The 19,151-nt window shown below is 44.3% G+C and overlaps 1 protein-coding gene and 1 long non-coding RNA gene across 2 annotated transcripts in view; both read right to left on the bottom strand.

Annotated features, from left to right (window-relative positions):
- LOC121567481 (limbic system-associated membrane protein-like) overlaps positions 1 to 19,151 on the bottom strand; it is a 1,290,508-nt gene that overhangs the window by 1,099,115 nt on the left and 172,242 nt on the right. The window lies entirely within an intron of this gene.
- LOC121567482 lies at positions 6,627 to 9,513 on the bottom strand. Its single transcript, XR_006001112.2, has 2 exons — positions 7,035 to 9,513; positions 6,627 to 6,848 (listed from the first exon to the last, which is right to left on the bottom strand). It is a non-coding gene; the product is annotated as an uncharacterized LOC121567482 (long non-coding RNA).

Here is a 19,151-nt window from a genome sequence, read left to right as displayed (position 1 = left end):
ACCTTGCCTCACTCTGTTCTAATTACTCTGCCAGCTGAACTGCATTTCCCCACTACCTCTCCCAGTATATCAAGCCCTGTTTTTCAGCCAAGCCCTGTCAGATCGTCTTCAAACCCGGACCAGTAACCTGCCTGTCTGCGCTCTGACTCCTGTTTGTGATACCGATCCTTTCTTGACTGCCTCCTTGTTCTACTGCCCCGTCTATCCCAACCTGCCTTCTGGACCTCGACTACTCTCCGATCTTCAGCCCCTCCGGTAACTCGTTTCTGCCTTCTGTCTCTCACCACGATATTTGCCCAGCCCTGATCTGTACTTCTGCCTGCCATTCATATTGCTGTTGTGTGTGTGTGTTCCCCCAGGTCTCCGACCACCAGATGAGCGTGCCCAGACGTTTCACCACCCTCAGCCCGATACGCCGCTCCATCACTGGGGAACACACACACTAAGCACTTGGACTGGACACCCCCGGACATTTGGTGACCCCCGGAGCACAGGTACCCACAGGAGGACCCTGAAAGACCCCTGACACCCCTGGGACTCCTCTTCCCGCCTGTAACCTTGAATAAAGAACTCTGAATTTGAACTTGCGCTCTTGGGTCCTCTTCTGTTCGTGACAGTATGAGCAGGCTAATCTGGCTAGTGTTGTGGCTCTGAGGGGTAGTAATTAATGAAGGGTTCCAGGCCGGTCTTGGCAGAATCAAAGCTATTTGTAACACAATGAAAAAGGTAGGCAGTGCTGGATGAGTAATTATGGAATCAATAGTAGCCATTGAGTCTTAATCCTGATTAAGATGGGGGAACTCTCTGAGACGTTACATCATCATTTGCAGGTAACTGTTGTCTAGTGATGAAAAGTGCTCAGTGTTCTGAATCAGTTGCATTAATCTGGAGTTGTTCTGGAGGTCAGGACTAATGATTTTACAGAGATCCAGACATCGATAATGGAAAAACAGTGGAATGGGCATCATCCACTAGTGTTAGCCATATGGCCAATAATCATGTTGTATTTTCATTTCTAAAAGAATAAGGGGTCAATATAGCATTCAGATGGGCAAAGGAAATCCATTCTTATAATTCATCAATTGGCTGAAAATGTGCTTTTGAGTGCATTAAAACAGGAATACTGTCCTTCCTGTAGCTTGTTCTCCAGAGCATTCACAGGTGAAGTCCGGAGATAAAACATGTATTTAATAGACTATATTTGTACCTCATACATAGTTCATAGATCTTTAAGAATTAAACCTGTTATTACAGCACCAACCTACAGGGTTTGACAAGTAGCTTACTGCCTTTGATGAGATCTACCATTTACACAATGACATTATCTGTGTGTGATGAGCTATTACTAATGCATGACGTACTGTAACTACACCATCCTTTTCCAGGTGTCACACAGCTCTGTTTGACGTCTGTATTCAGTAGGCCAGTCAACGACAGTCACTTCGATGCCTCTCTCACAGTACACTGCTTCCTCAGTCTTTTTTGGTATCAGCAGTTTCAGGGTTTTTAAAGTGACTAGCCATCATCCATTTTTTACCAACCACGGATGGTTATTTTATTGGTCGCTCTGAGGGGGAGTATCACATGTTGTTGTTTATCTAAGGGATTGTGTACTGTGCACAGAGCTTGGCACTCCAGTCTAAGTCAAAATCATCCTTTAGTATATTTAATTGTTTTATCCACTGTTCTGAAAATGGGACTGTTTTTTTTCTCTCCAGCACACATGTACAGTACATCAGTGAACCAGTAATGATTATTTAAATAGGTTTAAATTGTTGTGCAGAAATGGGACTAGTTTTCCATCCGACTTTTCTTAAAAGATGCTGAAAGGGGTTTTCTTTATCACTCTCTGTGACGTGGTTTAATGCTATTCATTTGTGGGATAGGCTTTTGTTGTGGGTGGGGAGGAAGATGGAGAAAGAGACAGCACAACTGCACAGTAGTTGAACATAGCCTGTTAAGTTCACAATGGCATGTTTCTCCACTACCTTGTATCCAGACTAATCTAAGGGATGTCTCTAAAATAGGTTACCAAACCGCACTATGCAATTACATCTGCAGACTAATGGGGAGATCTAGCAGTGTTTACATCCCTAAGTGGATAAATGATAGAGGAATAATCTTGGATAATTAATTGACCTTTCTCTGTCAAAATAATACAGGTAATTCTGTAATTCAACAGGGTCAATCCTCAATAAGATTGATGCTAACCTCTTAAGGATCGGACCCTTTTTTCAATTTTGGCCTAAAATGACATGCCCACATCTAACTGCCTGTAGCTCAGGACCTGAAGCAAGGATATGCATATTCCTGATACCATTTGAAAGGAAACACTTTGAAGTTTGTGGAAATGTGAAATGAATATAGGAGAATATAACACATTAGATCTGGTAAAACATAATATAAACAAAAAAACATGCATTTTCTTTTTGTTTTGGTCTATCGTGTTTGAAATGCAAGAGAAAGGCCACAATATAGTATTGCAGTTTAGGTGCAATTTAGATTTAGATGGCAGCAGTGTGTGTGCAACATTTCAGATTGATCTAGTGAAGCATTGCAATACTGGACTATTTTGTATCAAGTCTGCCCAAATGTGCCGAATTGGTCAAGTGATACATTTTCAAGTACATAACTATAGAGAACATACAAAAATGATATGGTAATACAAAATGTAAGTTTACACACTTCAAGGAATGTCATACATGATGAATCATTAGCTTATACACTAACTTTCACACATCTAGATGGCCGGACGGGGTGGGTGTGGAGCCAGAGACAGCAGGGGTTCAAACTGTAGAACCCAGTTCCTACATTTGAATATAAAAATTGATTTTATCAAACAAAACTATGCTGCATTTTATCTCTGGGACCCTTAGGATGACAAATCAGAGCAAGATTACTGAACGTAAGTACATTATTTACCTTCAGAGGTGAATGTATCAAACCAGTTGCCATGCTAAGTTTTTTGTTGTTGTGCACACTCCTCAAACAATAGCATGGTATTTTTTCACTGTAATAGCTACTGTAAATTGGACAGTGCAGTTTGATTAACCTCTACGGGATTGGTGTCCCGTATATAGGATGAATGAGCTAACGTGCACTAATGTGATTAACATGACTGTTGTAAGTAACAGCAAACTTTCCAGGACATAGACATGTCTTATATGGGCAGAAAGCTTAAATTCTTGTTAATCTAACTGTACTGTCCAATTTACAGTAGCTATTACAGTGACAATATACCATGCTATTGTTTGAGGAGAGTGCACAACAACAAAAAACTTACCACAGCTAGATGTGTGAAAGTTAGTGTATAAGCTAATGATCCATCATGTATGACATTCCTGGGTGTGTGTAACTTTACATTTTGTATTACCATATCATTTTTGTAAGTTCTCTATAGTTACAGTGGGGGAAAAAAGTATTTAGTCAGCCACCAATTGTGCAAGTTCTCCCACTTAAAAAGATGAGAGAGGCCCGTAATTTTCATCATAGGTACACGTCAACTATGACAGACAAAATGAGAATTTTTTTCTCCAGAAAATCACATTGTAGGATTTTTTATGAATTTATTTGCAAATTATGGTGGAAAATAAGTATTTGGTCACCTACAAACAAGCAAGATTTCTGGCTCTCACAGACCTGTAAGTTCTTCTTTAAGAGGCTCCTCTGTCCTCCACTCGTTACCTGTATTAATGGCACCTGTTTGAACTTGTTATCAGTATAAAATACACCTGTCCACAACCTCAAACAGTCACACTCCAAACTCCACTATGGCCAAGACCAAAGAGCTGTCAAAGGACACCAGAAACAAAATTGTAGACCTGCACCAGGCTGGGAAGACTGAATCTGCAATAGGTAAGCAGCTTGGTTTGAAGAAATCAACTGTGGGAGCAATTATTAGGAAATGGAAGACATACAAGACCACTGATAATCTCCCTCGATCTGGGGCTCCACGCAAGATCTCACCCCGTGGGGTCAAAATGATCACAAGAACGGTGAGCAAAAATCCCAGAACCACACGGGGGGACCTAGTGAATGACCTGCAGAGAGCTGGGACCAAAGTAACAAAGCCTACCATCAGGAACACACTACGCCGCCAGGGACTCAAATCCTGCAGTGCCAGACGTGTCCCCCTGCTTAAGCCAGTACATGTCCAGGCCCGTCTGAAGTTTGCTAGAGTGCATTTGGATGATCCAGAAGAGGATTGGGAGAATGTCATATGGTCAGATGAAACCAAAATAGAACTTTTTGGTAAAAACTCAACTCGTTGTGTTTGGAGGACAAAGAATGCTGAGTTGCATATAAAGAACACCATACCTACTGTGAAGCATGGGGGTGGAAACATCATGCTTTGGGGCTGTTTTTCTGCAAAGGGACCAGGACGACTGATCCGTGTAAAGGAAAGAAAGAATGGGGCCATGTATCGTGAGATTTTGAGTGAAAACCTCCTTCCTGCAAGGGCATTGAAGATGAAACGTGGCTGGGTCTTTCAGCATGACAATGATCCCAAACACACCGCCCGGGCAACGAAGGAGTGGCTTCGTAAGAAGCATTTCAAGGTCCTGGAGTGGCCTAGCCAGTCTCCAGATCTCAACCCCATAGAAAATCTTTGGAGGGAGTTGAAAGTCTGTGTTGCCCAGCGACAGCCCCAAAACATCACTGCTCTAGAGGAGATCTGCATGGAGGAATGGGCCAAAATACCAGCAACAGTGTGTGAAAACCTTGTGAAGACTTACAGAAAACGTTTGACCTGTGTCATTGCCAACAAAGGGTATATAACAAAGTATTGAGAAACTTTTGTTATTGACCAAATACTTATTTTCCACCATCATTTGCAAATAAATTCATAGAAAATCCTACAATGTGATTTTCTGGATTTTTATTTCTCATTTTGTCTGTCATAGTTGACGTGTACCTATGATGAAAATTACAGGCCTCTCTCATCTTTTTAAGTGGGAGAACTTGCATAATTGGTGGCTGACTAAATACTTTTTTCCCCCACTGTATGTACTTGAAAATGTATCAATTGACCAATTCGGCACATTTGGGCAGACTTGATACAAAATAGTCCAGTATTGCAATGCTTTACTGGATCAATCTGAAACTTTGCATACAGACTGCTGCCATCTAGTGGCCAAGATCAAAATTCTGCCCAAACTGCAATATTATATTGTGGCCTTTCTCTTGCATTTCAAAGATTATACGTTTTTTTTTTTGAAATAACACGTTTTTTGTTTGTATTATCTTTTACCAGATCTAATGTGTTATATTCTCCTACATTAATGTCACATTTCCACAAACTTAAAAGTGTTTCCTTTCAAATGGTATCAAGAATATGCATATCCTTGCTTCAGGTCATGAGCTACAGGCAGTTAGAAATTGAAAAAGAAATTGAAAAAAAGGGTCCGATTCTTAAGAGGTTAACAAGAATTTAAGCTTTCTGCACATATAAGACATGTCTATGTCCTGGAAGGCTTGCTTTTACTTACAACAATCATGCTAATCACATTAGCGAACGTTAGCTCAACCATCCCGTATACGGGACACCGATCCCGTAGAGGTTAATGTATCTACAGACATTGACAGACATATTCCTCTACTGAACAAAACAGCTTCCCCAACAGAAGAGGCTGTATCTTCACAGTTAATACACTTAATAGATAATTGCAAAACATTTGATGTGCAGTAATTGATATACTTTGTGCATTCACGTCGCCTACAGACCATTATGAGTAGAGTTTCTCCAAGTGAAAGAGTAATAACTTTCCTGTACATTGTCAAGCCTTGTAAAGGTCAGAACATCTCTCTTTCTTGTCCAGGGATATAGGTGCAAAATCTGGGTCAGTGCCACTGTCCCTAACCGTTTTAATGAATGTCCCTTTTATCCTTTGTTGTACTGGACATCCAATGACAATGGATTACACTACAGAATCATCAAGCCATCTAATGAATAACAAATCCGTCAAGCTATCCAACATTACACTCATTTTGAAAGCAATTGCACATCTTTGTTTGGGTGACGTTCCCTCTAATGAATAGCCTACACAATGCACATATCCACGGTGGGCACCGAGAGGTTGAGTTGCTGTTGTTCCTCTTTAGGAGGAAGAAGCGTTTGTGTTTGGGGATTAGATTTAGGGTGTGTCTGATGTGCCAACTGTTGATGTACCTTTGATTGTATCTAAGCTCCCTCTAAGGCATAGGTCACTAACAGGCGGACCGCGGTCCGGATCCGGACCCAGAAGCCGTCCCATACGGACCTGGACCAAAACAAAAGATTATGAATTAAAACCTGACATGGCGCTTCTATTTTAATATGCACAGCTTTTGTAGTCTTTACGGTACTCGTTTTGTGAATGAGGAAACTCACCGACCAATTGCATGTGAGTTAAGCGATCCCACGTGATACCACTCAGCCAATGAAGTCTTTGCATTCCTGGCGGTAAACATTGGGACTCTACAGTGCAGACAGATGAGAGTTTTAGAGGCAAGTTACCAAGGAAAATAAAGTCGGATTAAAAAGATAGCGATATATGTAGAAAACAAAGGGAGCGAAAACAGACGAATGAGACGGAGAAAGGGAACGAAACAGACGAGTGAGAAACAGACGAATGAGACGGAGAAAGGGAGAGATACAGACGAGTGTGCCGGAGAAAGCTGAGGAAAATACGAGTGAGACGGAGAAAGTTGACGAAAATATGAGTGAGACGGAGAAAGGGAGCGAAACAGACGAGTGAGGCAGAAAAAGGGTAACAGTTAGAGAAAATAAGGAACAAATGGCACTCTCCAAAAAAAGAAAAGTGGACAATGAAAACAGAGCATTTAATCCAGAATGGACAGACTCATTTCTGTTCATACTTCCCAATGGGAGCACTAAACCAGTGTGTCTCATATGTGCAGAAACCGTGGCACTTATTAAAAGTGGCAATGTGAAACGCCATTATGAGACAAAACATAAAGGTTTTGAACAAACGTACCCACTCAAATCTGAATTGAGATCACAGAAAGTAAGTAGTCTCAGAGCCCAATATGACCAGTCCACCAGGATCCTGAGCAACACATTCACTGCCCAACAACGTGCTCTTGAGTGTTCCCTCAGAGTTTCTTGGATTTTGGGTAAACACAAAAAGCCATTTACAGATGGAGGGGTTGTCAAAGAATGCATGAGTGCAGTAGCTGAAACACTACTTGAGGGAAAACAAAAAATGAGCTTTGTGATAAAATAAAGCAAATTCCCATGTCAGCATCATCTGCCACAAAGAAAAGTGAAATATTAACTCAGGATGTGCTAACCCAGCTAGATGAAGCCATGCATAAGGCACCATGTGTAGGCTTAGCTGTGGATGAGTCCACTGACATATGTGACAATGCTCAGCTGTTAGTGTTTGCCAGGTTTTTCAACACAGCCCAGAAAACATTCTGTGAAGACATGTTAGGTGTCACTCCCCTTCAGACCAGTACAAGAGGAGAGGATATCTACCTGGCCATTAAGGAGATGTTAACAAAAAGAGGAATAGAGCCAAAACAAGTGGTTTCAATAACCACAGATGGAGCCCCTTCTATGATAGGGAAAGAAAAAGGAGCTGTAGCAAGACTGAAAGGGGACAATCCTGAGCTTTTATCTTACCATTGCATCATTCATCAATCTGTCCTCTGTGCCTCCCTGTCAGATGAGCATGCTGAGGTGATGAATACAATGATGAAAATGATAAATTTTCTCAGGGCATCCTCTTCCTACCAGCATCGCATGCTTAGGGAATTCCTCAGAGAAGTTGATGCCAATGCTGATGATCTTTTGCTGCACAACAATGTGAGATGGCTCAGCAAAGGCAGGGTGCTAGAGCGCTTTTGGTCCATCAGGAGGGAATTAGCATCTTTTTGGCAGAGCTAAGCAGTCAGAAGGCAACACAGTTTTCTCTCTTTTTAGAAAATGAGAAATGGATGGATAATGTGGCCTTTTTGGTTGACATCACGTCACATCTGAATGAACTGAATTTGAGGCTACAGGGCAAGGACAATTCAATTTGTGAACTGATGACAGCTGTTCGCTCCTTTCAGAGGAAACTTGAAGTGTTCAAGGAAGACCTGCAGGGAGACTGTGTACACTTCCCAGCAGTGCAGGAACAGGTTCAGGGACAGAGAGATTTGTCTTCTTTTGTTGATTTTATTGATAAGCTGATTGTAAACTTCAGCAACCGTTTTGACAGCTTCAGCTTTGGAGAGCAGCTCACCATGTTCATTCAGAACCCATTTCTGATCACAGATGTCAGGGGGTTCTCAAAGGAAGTCACACAGCACTTTAAATGGGTAAATGCTGGGTCTCTCCAGATGCAATTGGTTGATCTCCAAGCAGATGTGGCCCTGAAAGAGCAGTTTGTAAGAACTGACCCTTCCACTTTCTGGTTCCAAATGGTCCCTGAGACTGCTTTCCCCGATCTGAGGAAAGTAGCCCTATACATCTTGACCATGTTTGGCTCCACATACAACTGCGAGGCAGCTTTCTCCACAATGAACATAATTAAAACTAAATATCGTTCCAGGCTCACCAATGAGCACCTTCACATGTGTATGAGAATGGCCCTGACTCCATTCAAGCCCAGGTTTAAAATTCTGGCAAGACAGGCTAAAGCTCAATTCTCTCACTGAGCAAAAACATGGTGGAGTGGGATATGAGGGGAAGAAAGTGATACTCTAAAACTGTTCAATTGTTAAGATCTGTTGAGATTTATTATTTGTAAAATTGGTTGAGACTGTTGAGTCAAGATGTGAAACAGAAAAGGGGAAATTCAAACTTTTCCTCCCTTTATATTATTTTTCTGAAGTTAAGCACTTTTTTTTGAAAATGCACAATTTTCACATTTTATTTATTTTCTCTTATTTTGACATGCAGCCCTAGTTTTATTTAGTTAATTAATGAGAGCACATTGTACATATCTACAGTCATACATATATGTTCAGTAGGGCTGCCCCTCTTAGTCGATTAGTCGACTAATCGGTCGTTTTGGTCTTAGTCGACTAAGATTTCTTTAGTCGATAAGTCATTTTTTATGCTTATTCATGCTTAATTACTCATTTCCAAGTAACTTATGAGAACATTTCTGGTGAACACGAGATTTAAAGTGGTGCTTTTGCAGGATTAATTTCGGAGAAACTCAGTTTTACAGATGGTTAATTAACTACATTTATATTGCGCTTTTCTAGTCTTGCACAGCTCTGTCGATTAAATCAACTAATCGATTAGTCGACAAACTCATATAAGTGTTAGTCGACTAAGAATTTCTTTAGTCGAGGACAACCCTAATGTTCAGTTCTATGTTTCGTGATAATAAATATTGTCAACAAGTTTTTGAATTGTACTGAATTAATTTGATTAGACGGTCAGTTATTGATTACATTCAGAACTACTAGGCTACTTAAATATATATACCACTAAATTGTTAGACATTATGATCTTCTGGACCTTTGCTTCAAAACATTTTCTCTAACTGGACCTTTTTTAAATTTTGTTGAATACCCCTGCTCTAAGGTCTTGGCAGCACTACAGTCCCGCTGCCTGTATTGACAGCAGACCGAGCACCAGAAGATTATAGGGCCCCCATCTCACACTGGAGCTCATTAGGGAGGAGGCGTTCTCCAACTCTGATGTTTCCTGTCACCACCGAGCAGAGTGTCTATCTGTTGGCAGGCATAGATGAAAGGAACTAGGGAACACTTCCTCCTCGTCAGACGGAGAGAGGGAGACTTAGAATGTCTCTAAGGGGACTGGGGGAAGCTGACTCTCTAATTCCTTTAGACACTTCGGCACATGTGGTTTCTTCACGTTCTTCTGCCAAAGAATGAGAGAGGCTGAATGTCCCTCGTTCAAGAGAAAGGTAAGTCTACAGGCTCCCAACAGTGCGGTAGTCACTGTCTTAATAGGGGGGCGACTTCACATTTCTACTTGAGATGGATAAACTTAGTTGAACTAAAATTCAACTATTGCTGTACAAATAGTGGCTTGCGAAAGTATTCCCCCCCCTTGGCATGTTTCCTATTTTGTTGCCTGTGACACTCTGGCTCCGGGACTTTTATATTTGAGCCAGGGTGTATTTGTTTTGTTGGGGTTTGGTTTGGTTATGTTGGGTTTTGGGTGTATTTCTTGTTTGCAGTTCTGTGGGGTTCTTTTCTAGGTTTGGTCAATGACTCCCAATCGGAGGTAACGAGTGTCAGCTGTCGGCTCGTTATCTCTGATTGGGAGCCATATTTATTCTGATTGTTTTCCTGTGGGAATTGTGGGTTTTTGTTCCTTTTGGTCAGTGTACCGTGGACTTCATTGAGTCGTCTTTTGTTTGTAGTTCGATAACGTTTATTTAATAAAGTCATGTTTCTTGGACACGCTGCGCCTTGGTCATACTTGGACGACATAGACGACCGTGACAGAAAAACCCACCATAAAAGGACCAAGCAGCGTGTCAAGCGGCAACAGGATTTATGGACGCCTATCAAGGATTCATGGACATGGGAGGAGATACTGGATGGAAAGGGTCCTTGGGCACAACCGGGAGAATATCGCCGCCCTCGTGAAGAGCTGGAGGCAGCTAAAGCCGAGAGGAGGTGGTATGAGGAGGCAGCACGGAGTCGAGGCTGGAAGCCCGTGGGTACTACCCAAAAATTTCTTGGGGGGCTAAAAGGGAGTGTGGCGAAGTCAGGTAGGAGACCTGCGCCTACTCCCTGGACTGACCGTGGAGAGCGAGAGTACGGGCAGACACCGTGTTACGCAGTAGAGCGCATGGTGTCTCCTGTACGCAGGCATAGCCCGGTTCGGTACATTCCAGCTCCACGTATCGGCCGGGCTAGATTGAGCATTGAGCCGGATGTCATGAAGCCGGCCCAACGCATCAGGCCACCAGTGCGTCTCCTCGGGCCGGCTTACATGGCACCAGCCTTACGCATGGTGTCCCCGGTTCGCCTACATAGCCCGGTGCGGGTTATTCCTCCTTCCCGTACTGTTCGGGCGACGGGGAGTATACAACCAGGTAAGGTTGGGCAGGCTCAGTGCTCAAGGGAGCCAGTACGCCTGCACGGTCCGGTATTTCCGGCGCCACCTCCCCGCTCCAGTCCAGTACCACCAGTGCCTACACCACGCACCAAGCCTCCTGTGTGTCCCCAGAGTCCTGTGCGTCCTGTTGCTGCTCCCCGCACTAGCCCTGAGATGCGTGTCCTCAGCCCGGGACCACCAGTTCCGGCACCACGCACTAGGCCTTATGTGCGTTCCCAGGGTCCAGCATGCCCTGTTGCTTCTCCCCGCACTAGCCCTGAGATGCGTGTCCTCAGCCCGGTACCTCCAGTTCCGGCACCACGCACCAGGCCTACGGTGCGCCTCCGACGGCCAGAGTCTGCCGTCTGCCCAACGGGGCCTGAACTGCCCGTCTGCCCAACGGCGCCTGAACTGCCCGTCTGCCCAACGGCGCCTGAACTGCCCGTCTGCCCAACGGCGCTTGAACTGCCCGTCTGCCCAACGGGCGCCTGAACTGCCTGTCTGCCCAACGCCGTCTGAACTGTCCGTCTGCCAAGCGCTGCATAAGCCGCCCGTCTGCCATGAGCCTTCAGAGCCGTCCGCCAGACCGGGAGCCGCTAGAGCCTTCCGCCAGACAGGATCAGCCAGAGCCTTCCGCCAGACAGGATCAGCCAGAGCCTTCCGCCAGACAGGAGCCGCTAGAGCCTTCCGCCAGACAGGATCAGCCAGAGCCTTCCGCCAGACAGGATCAGCCAGAGCCTTCCGCCAGACAGGATCAGCCAGAGCCTTTCGCCAGACAGGATCAGCCAGAGCCTTCCGCCAGACAGGATCAGCCAGAGCCTTCTGCCAGACAGGATCAGCCAGAGCCTTCAGCCAGCCATGAGCAGCCAGATCCTTCAGCCAGCCATGAGCAGCCAGATCCGTCGGCCAGCCATGAGCAGCCAGATCCGTCGGCCAGCCATGAGCAGCCAGATCCGTCGGCCAGCCATGAGCAGCCAGATCCGTCAGCCAGCCATGAGCAGCCAGATCCGTCGGCCAGCCATGAGCAGCCAGATCCGTCGGCCAGCCATGAGCAGCCAGATCCGTCGGCCAGCCATGAGCAGCCAGATCCGTCGGCCAGCCATGAGCAGCCAGATCCGTCAGCCAGCCATGAGCAGCCAGATCCGTCAGCCAGCCACGAGCAGCCAGATCCTTCAGCCTGCCATGAGCCGTCCAGCCAGGATCCGCCAGAGCCGTCCAGCCAGGATCCGCCAGAGCCAGCCAGCCAGGATCCGCCATTGAGTCCGGTGCTGTCCCTTAGCCCGGTGCTGCCCCTTATCCTGGTGCTGCCCCCTTAGTCCGGTACTGCCCCTTAGTCCGGTGCTGCCCCTTAGTCCGGTGCTGCCCGTTAATCCGGTGCCGCCCCTTAATCCAGTGGGGTTTAGTTGGGGGGTGGTCATATGGAGGAGGCTACGGAAGCGGATAGTGACTAAGGTGGGGTGGGGACCACGACCAGGGCCAGAGCCGCCACCGTGGACAGACGCCCACCCAGACCCTCCCATAGAGTGTATGCTGGTGCGCCCGGAGTTCGCACCTTTAGGGGGTACTGTGACACTCTGGCTCCGGGACTTTTATATTTGAGCCAGGGTGTATTTGTTTTGTTGGGGTTTGGTTTGGTTATGTTGGGTTTTGGGTGTATTTCTTGTTTGCAGTTCTGTGGGGTTCTTTTCTAGGTTTGGTCAATGACTCCCAATCGGAGGTAACGAGTGTCAGCTGTCGGCTCGTTATCTCTGATTGGGAGCCATATTTATTCTGATTGTTTTCCTGTGGGAATTGTGGGTTTTTGTTCCTTTTGGTCTGTGTACCGTGGACTTCATTGAGTCGTCTTTTGTTTGTAGTTCGATAACGTTTATTTAATAAAGTCATGTTTCTTGGACACGCTGCGCCTTGGTCATACTTGGACGACATAGACGACCGTGACATTGCCTTACAACCTGGAATTAAAATTGATTTTTTGGGGGTTTGTATCATTTGATTTACACAACATGCCTACCACTTTGAAGATGCAAAATATTTTTTCTTGTGAAACAAACAAGAAATAAGACAAAAAAACAGAAAACTTGAGCATGCATAACTATTCACCCCCCCAAAGTCAATACTTTGTAGAGCCACCTTTTGCAGCAATTACAGCTGCAAGTCTCTTGGGGTATGTCTCTATAAGCTTGGCACATCTAGCCACTGGGATTCTTGCCCATTCTTCAAAGCAAAACTGCTCCAGCTCCTTCAAGTTGGATGGGTTCCGCTGGTGTACAGCAATCTTTAAGTCATACCACAGATTCTCAATTGGATTGAGGTCTGGGCTTTGACTAGGCCATTCCAAGACATTTAAAGGTTTCCCCTTAAACCACTCAAGTGTTGCTTTAGCAGTATGCTTAGGGTCATTGTCCTGCTGGAAGGTGAACCTCCATCCCAGTCTCAAATCTCTGGAAGACTGAAACAGGTTTCCCTCAAGAATTTCCCTGTATTTAGCGGCATCCATCATTCCTTCAATTCTGACCAGTTTCCCAGTACCTGCCGATGTAAAACATCGCCACAGCATGACGCTGCCACCACCATGCTTAATTGTGGGGATGGTGTTCTCGGGGGTGATGAGAGGTGTTGGGTTTGCGCCAGACATAGCGTTTTCCTTGATGGCCAAAAAGCTCAATTTTAGTCTCACCAGAGTACCTTCTTCCATATGTTTGGGGAGTCTCCCACATGGCTTTTGGCGAACACCAAACGTGTTTGCTTATTTTTTTCTTTAAGCAATGGCTTTTTTCTGGCCACTCTTCCGTAAAGCCCAGCTCTGTGGAGTGTATGGCTAAAAGTGGTCCTATGGACAGATACTCCAATCTCCGCTGTGGAGCTTTGCAGCTCCTTCAGGGTTATCTTTGGTCTCTTTGTTGCCTCTCTGATTAATGCCCTCCTTGCCTGGTCCATGAGTTTTGATGGGCGGCCCTCTCTTGGCAGGTTTGTTGTGGTGCCATTTCTTTCAATTTTTTAATAATGGATTTAATGGTGCTCCGTGGGATGTTCAAAGTTTCAGATATTTTTTTTATAACCCAACCCTGATCTGTACTTCTCCACAACTTTGTCCCTGACGTGTTTGGAGAGCTCCTTGGTCTTCATGGTTCCGCTTGCTTGGTGGTGCCCCTTGCTTAGTGGTGTTGCAGACTCTGGGGCCTTTCAGAACAGGTGTATATATACTGAGATCATGTGACAGATCATGTGACACTTAGATTGCACACAGGTGGACTTTATTTAACTAATTATGTGACTTCTGAAGGTAATTGGTTGCACCAGATCTTATTTAGGGGCTTCATAGCAAAGGGGGTGAATACATATGCATGCACCACTTTTCCATTATTTATTCTTGATTTTTTTTTGAAAGGAGTTATTTTTTTCATTTCACTTCAAAAATATGGACTATTTTGTGTATGTCCATTACATGAAATCCAAATAAAAATCCATTTAAATTACAGGTTGTAATGCATCAAAATAGGAAAAACGCCAAGGGGGATGAATACTTTTGCAAGGCACTGTATACTATTCTATCCTATGTATTCTTCAGATACACTACATATTCTATCCACATACTGTCCATAATGTCTATACATCCCATCACACATATAGATATACACAGTACCAATCAAAAGTTTGGGCACACCTACACATTCAAGGGTTTTCCTTTATTTTTACTATTTTCAACATTGTCGAATAATAGTGAAGACATCAACACTTTGAAATAACACATATGGAATCATGTAGTAACCAAAACAGTGTTAAACAAATCAAAATATATTTTAGATTTTACATTCTTCAAAGTAGCCACCCTTTGCCTTGATGACAGCTTCAAATATTTATATACTTCTTAATTCCATTATTGTACTTTTAGATTTGTGTTTATTGTTGTGTATTGTTAGATAATACTGCACTGTTGGTTCTAGGAGCACAATCATTTCGCTACACCCGCAATAACATCTGCTAAATATGTGTATGCGACCAATAGAATTTGATTTGATATGAAATAGTAAATGTGACAAATTCTGTGTAAATTAAACACATCCTGATGTACAATAAAGAAATAACTATTCCTTTGCTAAGCTTAAACATAAAGTAGTGACTCCTGTGGCTAGCACAGTCAGAAAGGAAGTAGGTGTTTACCTGCTCCCTCATGGTCTTACATTATAATCAGTGAGTGAAAATCCACCAATACTTTTTTTTTGTCTCTACATTACTGAAATCATATTTTACACGAGAAATGAAAGATAAAGCTCAGTTTTATTACAGAAACTCTATGGCTACACTTCCTCTCAGATTAACCCAGTGTTCAGCAAAGACTGCAATAAACCATTTAGATTACATTGGTATTGTTATTAAGCATAAATGTTGAATGTCTCAAAATGGACTTAACAAAAATCACAGCATGGGCATGGTAATATGGCTTTCTCTGTGCTGCTATTCACACATTGTTATATTGTACAAAAACCCATACAAATTCCTGCCCAAATAATTTAGGTAATCTCATTTCACAATGCTAGATAGGCATATCATTCACAATCCATGTTAATCCACCACCAGCACTGCTGATACCGCTTGAAGCAAAGGGAATGGAATTATAGCAATTTCCTGGAGGTCCAAATAATATATGTTATATACAATGTGACACTAAAGCAATGCACAGAGACACTTTCCTAAGTCTCATTTCCATTCTATTGAACAGCAGGTAATGCATGACGTGTTGCCTTAAGAATTAGCATATAAATTACTGCAGTGCTTATCAAGCCTATTTAAAAAGACCACAGCAGAGAGAAAAGAGCAATGTAATGGATTTCCTTCATTCCCTTACCATCTGGGTCCTTGTGGGGCCTGATCTTTAGAGGGATGGGTTAGTGTTGGCGACAGGTGTTGATGGAATCTCTTACCATTGAACTGGGCGCCCTGATCATGTGATATTGCACTTAAATAAAGGTATCCTCCTAAATGCAACTAGATTAACAGAGCTCTACAAAGTTAAGGTGGGAAGCAAAGTGTAAACCACCAGGTCTTTCAACTTCAATTCCCCCTGTTCCCACAGCCCACCCCCACCAAAGGACCTCGGCACAATGTTATTGACGCTTCCAAAACGGAGAGGCTGAACAAATTAATCTTACTTGGTAATTATGTGGGACAACCAGCCAGTGGTGGACATGTTTCGCTGGTCTCAGCATTAAAGCCCCCATACAATCAATAGTCAAGTGTATAAACGATATCCCAGTGAATTAACGCTTCCATGGACTCATTGAGGTCCTCAGTGAAACTCACAGGGCTTGCCAAGGCTTTGATATGCATACAGCAGCCAAGCTTAGAGAGATGAGAAAGAAAGATCAAAGGCTTCTCAATGGTTTCCTCATAGACTAACTGACAATGGGGCTCATGTAGATGGATATAATATGACTTATTATTCAGGCAGCAGTTCATCCCATCCAAAGTCACCTCTGGTTCTCCTCTTTCCTATGCTTTCAGGAGGAGCACAATTAGCCTAATTATGCACATTAGAAATAAAACAGACGGATTTGTAAATTCTTTTTCGTGTCAAGGTAGAGTTACTTAGTATGCTATTAGGACAACTTTTCACGAGGCTATATCAGTTAATGTCACGCCCTGGCCTTGAGAGGCCGGTTGTCTTTAGTTGGTTTGGTCAGGGCTTGAGTATCTATGTTAGATATTCTATGTTTAGGTTCTAGTTTTTCTATTTCTATGTCTGGCCGGGTATGATTCCCAATCAGAGGCAGCTGTCGCTGGTTGTCTCTGATTGGGGATCATACTTAGGTAGCCCATTGCCTACTGTGTATTGTGGGATCTTGTTCCTGTTAGGCTGGTATGTGTATAGCCCTTTGGACTTCACGTTACGTTGTTTCTTGTTTTGGTGAATGTTTATTTAGTTAATAAACATGTACGCTTTTCACGCTGCACCTTGGTCCGACCCGTCTTTCAACGTTCGTGACAGAAGATCCCACCACAAAAGGACCAAGCAGCGTGCCGAGGCGGAGCGAATAGCTTTGTCACAGGTGGGCAAATGGTGGTCATGGGAGGAGATATTCGCTGGGAAAGGACCCTGGGCGAAGGTACAGGCCCTGGCAAGAGAGGATCAACGACAACGCCAACGGGACCAACCGCTGAGGAAGCCAGAGAAGCAATCCCAATAAAAAAAAATTGGGGGGCTACAGGGGTGGTCGGGGATCAAGAGTGAAGAGCCCCGACCACTGCACCTGATGGGGTTCCAGTTGGAGTCCCTACGACCATGGGAACAGGAATGGGAACAGTTTTACACTGAGGAGTCGGAGGATGACGACGACGATGAGGTTCTGTTCCCTAACTCGTGGGGGCTCCCGGAGGAGTCCTCACTGGAGGAGGATTGGGCGCGGAGAGTAAAAGACTGGTACAGTTGTAGACCTCCATCGCCGGTTCCCAGTCCGGTACGCCTCGTGCCTGCTTCTCGCACCAAGCCAGTGGTGCGTGCTCCAAGTCCGGTAAGGTCAGTGCCTGCTCCTCGCACCAAGCCAGTGGTGCGTGTTCCCAGTCCGGTACGGCCCGTGCCTGCTCCTCGCACCAAACCAGTGGTGCGTGTTCCCAGTCTGGTACGGCCCGTGCCTGCTCCTCGCACCAAACCAGTGGTGCGTGTCTCCAGTCCGGCACGGCCCGTGCCTGCTCCTCGCACCAAACCAGTGGTGCATGTCTCCAGTCCGGCACGGCCCGTGCCTGCTCCCCGCACCAAACCAGTGGTGCATGTCTTCAGTCCGGCATGGCCCGTGTCTGCTCCCCGCACCAGACCTGTGGTGCGTGTCCCCAGTCCGGCCCGGCCCGTTCCACCGGTGCCTAGCCCATTGCCTACTGTGTATTGTGGGATCTTGTTCCTGTTAGGCTGGTATGTGTATAGCCTTTTGGACTTCACGTTACATTGTTTCTTGTTTTGTTGAATGTTTATTTAGTTAATAAACATGTACGCTTTTCACGCTGCACCTTGGTCCGACCCGTCTCTCAACGTTCGTGTTGCTGTTATATCTCAACTAGCTAAGGCAGTTCTTTTTTTTTGTCAAGCGCATTGGTAATTTGAACGCTGGTGGTTCCTGTTATAAAGATACACCTACAGTCCACGATTGCTACTCATTTTTATAAGAAAAGTAGATCTATCTGAATAATATAGAGGCATTATAATGGCATCATAACCTTGGGGGAGTTAATTGTTTGCTTGTCTGTCCTGAAAACACTGCACTGTCCAAATATGTTATTATGCATGCACTCTGAAATTCAAATCGTTAGTGTTTTAAAGCCTGCACTGGAATTATTTTTCGGTCACACTCTGAATTCCACCTCAGTCCCAATTTGATCAAACCACCTCCGAAATCATTTAAAGACTGTTAATCCTTTTCTAGATGTGTACAGTCACTCAATAACCTTGATGCTTTCTGCACCTCCTCAATAGAAGTCAGCCAGAAAAAGAGGAGGGAAAGAAGACCTCGTTCTGAATGCTGATCATGATGACCATGCTCTTCATCAAATAATGTCGGAAATCACATCTCAAATCTGCAGGTCTTGTCCCTCATCTGTGAGGACGGTGTGGTGTTCGAACAGGGTGTCCTCTCACACCGTTTCTGATTTAATGGAAGATGATACAAATAATGATCCATAGCCTCTCAGACCTCAGATGATGACTAATGAGCTGAATCACCGTCGGTCCTTCCTCTGATTGCAGCCGACCATGATTCAGGATTATTATATTTTGCAGCAAAAGCTGTGACCGAAGGATCACCTATACTCAGTTGGCTGGCCTGCACAAAACAACTGTTTCCACCATTTCAATTGTTTGTCCCTGCACATATTTCCAGGGTTATTTGTGTTGATGGAAAATATCCTGATTGTTGCGACTAAACAGAACCCCATGAAAACATCAATACTAACTAGATTTTGTCTTCATGCAATGGTTTAATCTACACATAAAACAGTTATAGTGGGGAAAAAAAGTATTTAGTCAGCCACCAATTGTGCAAGTTCTCCCACTTAAAAAGATGAGAGAGGCCTGTAATTTTCATCATAGGTACACGTCAACTATGACAGAAAAAATGAGATTTTCTTTCTCCAGAAAATCAAATTGTAG

Source organism: Coregonus clupeaformis, chromosome 6 (genome assembly GCF_020615455.1).
Source record: "Coregonus clupeaformis isolate EN_2021a chromosome 6, ASM2061545v1, whole genome shotgun sequence".
Lineage (NCBI taxonomy): Eukaryota > Metazoa > Chordata > Actinopteri > Salmoniformes > Salmonidae > Coregonus > Coregonus clupeaformis.
This window is presented reverse-complemented; position numbering and strand designations above follow the sequence as displayed.